The following is a 6,384-nucleotide window of genomic DNA, read 5'->3' on the forward strand; positions in this document are numbered from 1 at the left end:
GCTCGACTTTCCCCTGTTTCTGCTCCTGAGTTCAAAGCAGCTCTTGAAGAAAGAAATGTCATGTTTTGAAGCATGTTTGGTAGATTGGGAAAGGGCAACTCACAATTTGAAGGGGATTGTTGGAGTCAACTGGTTCTAGAGTGAGCCGATCTTAAGAGGCCAAGAAGAGAAAGGAAAAACCGGGAAAGAAAGGGTGAAAGAAAAATAGAAAGATGTAAAGCAGTGTGACAAAAATGGCTGATCACTTACATGATAAATAAGAAGAGTAGAAATAATGTTTCACCAGCAGAGTGGCGCAGCGGAAGCGTGCTGGGCCCATAACCCAGAGGTCGATGGATCGAAACCATCCTCTGCTAAGGTGGTGGGGTTTTTTTTTTTTTTTTCCCCTTCTTGAGGAATTACCTTCCGCGGTTGTGGGGAGAAGATGGCCTCTGTCTCTCTCTCTCTCTATATATACATACACTTGATCTCTTAAAAGTCCTTTCAGAGGCTGTATCTCACTTTTAGATATGTGTTCAGCATTTTCCTTCTCCTTTCTCCAAATGTTTGCATAATTCCTTTCTCACTCATTTCAGAGGAAAGGCATATCTTACTTGGGAAGAAGAGGTGACAATTCCCATGTTAACTTCCAACAAATTACCTATCTTCCAGTGAATAGAAAATACACTGAGGTTGAATATAATTTTATATTTTCTCGCACTCCAAGGCAAAACACTGTTACAGACTTTTGCCTGAGACCATTGGTTATTGTAAATCATTACTGTCTTTTTGCTTCTATGGGAACCTCCTGCTTCTTTTCCTCTTTTGTTCATTTCTATGCATTATTTATTAATTTCATTTCGTGTACTGTGAATTCTTCTCTAAAGCAATCTGTTACAATGGCCAAAAGACATCTTTTATACTCTCCTCCTTCCATACTTATGGAAACTAGACACATGGAATGTTATGAGAAAGAGAAGCAACAATGAAGTTAAATGTAAAATGGTTGATTCTACTTGGATAGATTTAAAAAAAATGTAAATGGTAGAAAACATTGGGGTACATTTAAAGCATTATGTGAATCAGAATTCCATGGGCAAACTCAGAAGACCAATAATCTTTATTTTGTCTGCTTACCTTCTAGAAGCATTTTAACTAACTTTATTTTTATTTATTTATTTTTTTTTGAGACGGAGTCTCGCTCTGTCGCCCGGGCTGGAGTGCAGTGGCCGGATCTCAGCTCACTGCAAGCTCCGCCTCCCGGGTTCACGCCATTCTCCTGCCTCAGCCTCCCGAGTAGCTGGGACTACAGGCGCCCGCCACCTCGCCCGGCTAGTTTTTTTTTTTTTGTATTTTTTAGTAGAGACGGGGTTTCACCGTGTTAGCCAGGATGGTCTCGATCTCCTGACCTCGTGATCCGCCCGTCTCGGCCTCCCAAAGTGCTGGGATTACAGGCTTGAGCCACCGCGCCCGGCCTTAACTAACTTTAAATGTCCAGGAAAGAGATTGGTTGAATAAACTGTAACATGAACTGAAAGAGGAAGCTCTATGGGGCTACAAAAGAGATATAATTTCTAGCAGATAGTGTTAAGTAAAGAAAGTGCAGATGAATATTATAGTAGGCTACCTTTTCTTCAAGAAGGAAGGGGAATTAGGAGAACATACACATACCTATTTTTCTTTATGAAAAGAAAACATAGTGAAGATAAACCAGAAAACAGAGAATCTGGTTACCTAAAATGGCGGTAAGAGACTTGGGGGAAATAGAGTGCAAGGGATATGGGATGCCACTTCTCTGAGTTTACCTTTGTTATACTTTTAACTTTTGAAAGCGTGTGAATGTTTTACTTTTTTTTTTTTTTTTTTTTAACAGAAGAGGTTCTCTGTGTGAACATGTTGACTAAATTCAAAAGGGTTATAAAAGGTTTTTTGCTGCTTTAAAATTTCTGAGTCATCATTTTGGCAAAATAAATAACTTATGGTAATCTGAATTCCCAAAATCAAACATCAATTTCAAAAATCTCTACCCTGGCATCTGGCTTTTTGAATACTTCAGCAGGCCTCTAAAGTGTCGAGAAAAGAGAGGTAAACAGGATTATTTGACATGTTTAGGTACATGGGATTGCCAAAATGATGCTCAATCTTCTTTAGGCTATATTTTTGTAACACTAATACATATTTCAAAATTGTATAGGATTTCTAAAATAGTATAAGCTATTAATTATAGTTATGTTAAGTTATTGTAAACTGCATAAACAACGAAATTTTCTCGTATAAAGCTACTAACCCAAGTAAACAAAAAATTAATTAAATATCAAGAAAATAATTTCATGTTAAACCAGCTAATACGGAAGTTGTTTAAAATAGTTTATAACCAATGCTTGATGCCATATTCCTGGGAAAACAAAGTTCAGGTATATTTGGTCACATGGTCGGCCATTTAAACATTTTATAAAGGAATTTTATTCATTTGTTATTTTCTTTTTCTGTTTTTTTTTTTTTCTTTTTAAATGGTTTTATTTTATGTGCAAATAATGAACAGATGTTATACCCATAAATTTTACTTTCCAAAAACAGGAGCTTTTTAAAATAAAATCATGTAATAACTTGTAAAAGACACTAGGATTCCTCTGCTTCTAGATCATTGCTACGCTAGAAAAATAAAGTGTATTCCCAGGAATCACAGATTAGAACTGAGTATTCTCCAAACCGGAAATTCTAGAGTGCAGTGTCACTCCAGGCAAAGATTATTCAGTTCTCATCCCCAATATCCACAACTACCTATCAGAAGGATTAAACCAGGTCAAAACAGTCCAGCATAATTAGGTGTCATTAAACAATGTCATTATGCTCTTCTAAGATGCAACTAAACCAAAACAGGAAATACTAAAATCAAAGTAACATTTGACACTGTCATACAAATTGTTAGTTCCTTGTTGTAGCCCCCCTTCTATAACATTAATAAAGGGAATATTTTACTGCAAAGAATATTTTATTTTATACATCACTAGCCATGAATTGTTGTCATTAGTTATTATCCAAATGCTGCCTCGTGTCATTATCCAAATGGCATAACCATTTTGCATCCACAATTCACTTCTATAGTTAGAAGTAGAATTTTCCTGATTTACATATGTACATCTGTCAGTGAAGATTTAACACTGAGATGCAATCTAACATTCGTAATATCTGGTGTTTTGCAGATGGCAATGTAGGAAAGATATGTTTTAATCACTTTTCATTTAAGTGACCTTATGTAAAAAATAAACTAATAATTTAGCAGTTCCAAGTCTGTAAAGGACATTTTCAAATGTACATAAAAGAAATGGTTACAGAGATTTTAAGAAGCATCTTCCGTGTCTACATCCTCTTGTAACTGCTGTACCATTTTCTCTTCCAACTGCTTCCCTTTGCCTGCAAGAGGGGCTTGAATAAGATGGATGTTTGCTTGACTTCTTCGATATCCTAAACTTTCTGTAGCTCTTTATTTTTATTCAATCTGTTCATTATAAATTTAGCTGAGCATTTCTGTTTGATCTCTTCAACTCTCTTCATTGCATCAATAGTTTTATTCCATAGCTCTTGCTGGTATTTGATAGGTTCATTTCTACGTTTTTCAAATTCAAATGAATTATCCACTGTAAGGTCTTTACCAGCTGCTTTCTGGAATGCTTTGATCCACCTAACTTGGCGAGATTGCACTTCTTTTTAAGGTGTTTATGACATTTAGATTTACAAAATCTGAACACCTTGCAGTCATTGTGGATGAACATCATGCCGTGACCAGGGTAGATGGGCCCTGAACAGAAATAACACTTCTCGATACACATGTTGAACCTGCATGGGTCCCCACCAACCAAACACCAAGCTTGAGAGCTCATTTGTTATTTTCAGTGCATGTTTTCTGGTTGTATAAAAGGTTTCCTATGCAAGAGGGCTGATGTTGTAACAGTAGATTATTATGCTACAGTGTATTTTCAACAGGTAAAGAAAGCTTTTTATGGTTTGAATCTTTTAGAAGCATCAGAGAAAGACTGTTCTTGCCATTCACACTACAACAAAACTTTGGGACTTTGAACTTTGAGTTCATAATCTCACAACTGAGAAGGGTCCCTCCAAGCTCTTGGAGCTGTGTACCCACTGGAAACCTTAAGATAAAACTAACCAGAGAAATTTCTCCCAAGAAGAGGATGACATCCTTAATGTGAACAGCTTTTCTCAAGTTCACAGATTTAGATTTCTACTGTCATGAAACTTATCTTTGAATATTTTTTTCTTGCTCATGCCTCTACAAAAAATAGAAGTGGAAAAGGTGTCTGTTATGGGCACTTATGGTGTATACTCTTATTTGTGAAGGAGTTTATAGCCAGCTTTTTACATGGATAAACTTATACTTTGATAGATAAAAGATGAAGGCCCAATGTAGGTAAGAAACTTTCAAGGTACATGCTTTGCCTCATAATCAAAAACAAAACATTGGTTCACACCTCTTAACCCACATCATGGGTTAAAGAGAACATTGCTGGAAGGCCTTCACTCTTCTAAAAAGACATCATTTGTTAGGTCCTTTTTCCATGGTTTAAAGTAAAAGAAGCAAGCAATGATTAGAAATATATCCCTCACAATAGGTCTTATAGCAAATTCTACTGTAAAAGCTATAGTTACACAATAGACTCTAAATTCTCTTGTGAAAATTATGACAGAATTGGCTAAACAGAGAAGTATCTATGCAGCTGCCGGCACTTGTGGCCTATGGAGAAATACATCAAATGAAGATTACGTGGAAATTCAGTGGTAGAGGATTGACAAAGAAATTGCTCAGTCAAGTGGATAAACTCTTTATCTAGCTGATCCTTTGATCTATTTCATTTTAGGAGGTTTGGTTTATGGGGACCTTGGGTGAGCAGCACACTCCAAACTCTTGGTATCATCCTCCCAATAGTCATAATAATACTCTCCCTGGTGCACTGTATTCCCTCAAAGGTTTTAAATGCTTGTATGCAGGCATCTCTAGAATGTCAAATGGTCTTTCTTCAACTGGAATAATAAGAGCTGAAGGAAATATGCAACCATGAGGCCCCTTAACCTATGAATGATATACTGAGACCAGAAGCCCAAAATGAAGGTAACTGAGAGTGGCGCTAAGGCCCCAAGTTTTGGTTACACTGTCACCTAACTGAGAACCTGACCAAAAAGGGGAAATTTTTTTAACAAAATTCTGGGAGGCCATTGTTTCGGACTAGGCTTATGCACTAGGCCCCAACAAACCAAACCAAACCAAACCAAAATGGAGTCACTTCTGCTAAGACTTTAAGGAAACACATAGATTCTAGAACAAACCAGGTTTTGTTTTTCTCCTGCAAATCTCTACAACAAACATTTCTGAGAGCATAGATATCCACCCCTGAAGTTCCCATTAAATATTTTAACCAAATTCATTTCCTCTTGCTTAGAGACCACCAAGCTTCAGATGATCATGAAACAAAGGTTCCAGCCAGCTCCATGTGAAGACACCACCCCGGCCATCAAGAAGCTACCCTCCACTAGACAGAACAGGGAGAGAGTTCCATGATCCCCAATAGGTAGGGGCTACACCCCAAGGTAGCATGAAGCAGTTACAGAAAAAAGACCATCAGTCCCTCTGCCTCCCATAAAGATTTATGGGGATCACATCTCTCAGGGAGGAGATGAGACAGGAAAATAAGGTCTGGAGGAGGGAACATAAGGCCAGTTCATACTTCAGCTATAACAGGAAATATCCTCTCCATAGGGCACATGCTATAAATGACTTTGTAACTTTACCTCATCTTCTCTGTTTACATAGGACTTCCAAAATAACAAATAGAATTCTCCAGGGGGTAAACTCCCAAAAATTCTGTAACTGGGGCCTTTGAGCCGCTGTTCAGGCCCACTCCCACACTGTGGAGTGTACTTTCATTTTCAGTAAAACCCTTTATTTCTTCATTGCTTTGTTTGTGCATTTTTGTCCAATTCTTCATTTGAGATGCCAGAACCTGGACACCCTCCACCATTACCAGTTACCTAAAATGGTGTTAAGAGACTTGGGGGAAATGGAGTGCAAGGAATATGGGAGGCTACTTCTCTGAGTTCACCTTTTGTTAGACCTTTAACTTTTGAAAGCGTATGAATATTTTACCTTTTTTTTTTTTTTTTTTTTTTTTTGAGACAGAGTCTGACTCTGTCACCCAGGCTGGAGTGCAGTGGAGCGATATGGGCTCACTGCAACCTCCCCCTCTCAGGTTCAAATGATTCTCCTGCCTCACCCTCCAGAACAGCTGGGATTACAGGCACGTGCCACGTCACCCGGCTAGTTTTTGTATTTTTAATACAGATGAGGTTTCACCATACTGGCCAGGTTGGTCTCAAACTCCTGACCTCAGGCGA

At 37.9% G+C, this 6,384-nt stretch overlaps 1 non-coding gene and 1 pseudogene across 1 annotated transcript; one reads left to right on the forward strand and one right to left on the reverse strand.

Moving 5' to 3' along the window:
- The first annotated feature begins 284 nt into the window (after nucleotides 1-284).
- On the forward strand, nucleotides 285-356 carry TRNAM-CAU. The gene has a single exon. It is a non-coding gene; the product is annotated as a tRNA-Met (tRNA).
- Nucleotides 357-1,368: 1,012 nt separating this feature from the next.
- On the reverse strand, nucleotides 1,369-6,106 carry LOC110742965 (annotated as a pseudogene).
- Between the last annotated feature and the right edge of the window lie 278 nt (nucleotides 6,107-6,384).

The sequence above is a fragment of the Papio anubis genome, chromosome 6 (genome assembly GCF_008728515.1).
Source record: "Papio anubis isolate 15944 chromosome 6, Panubis1.0, whole genome shotgun sequence".
NCBI classification, from domain to species: domain Eukaryota; kingdom Metazoa; phylum Chordata; class Mammalia; order Primates; family Cercopithecidae; genus Papio; species Papio anubis.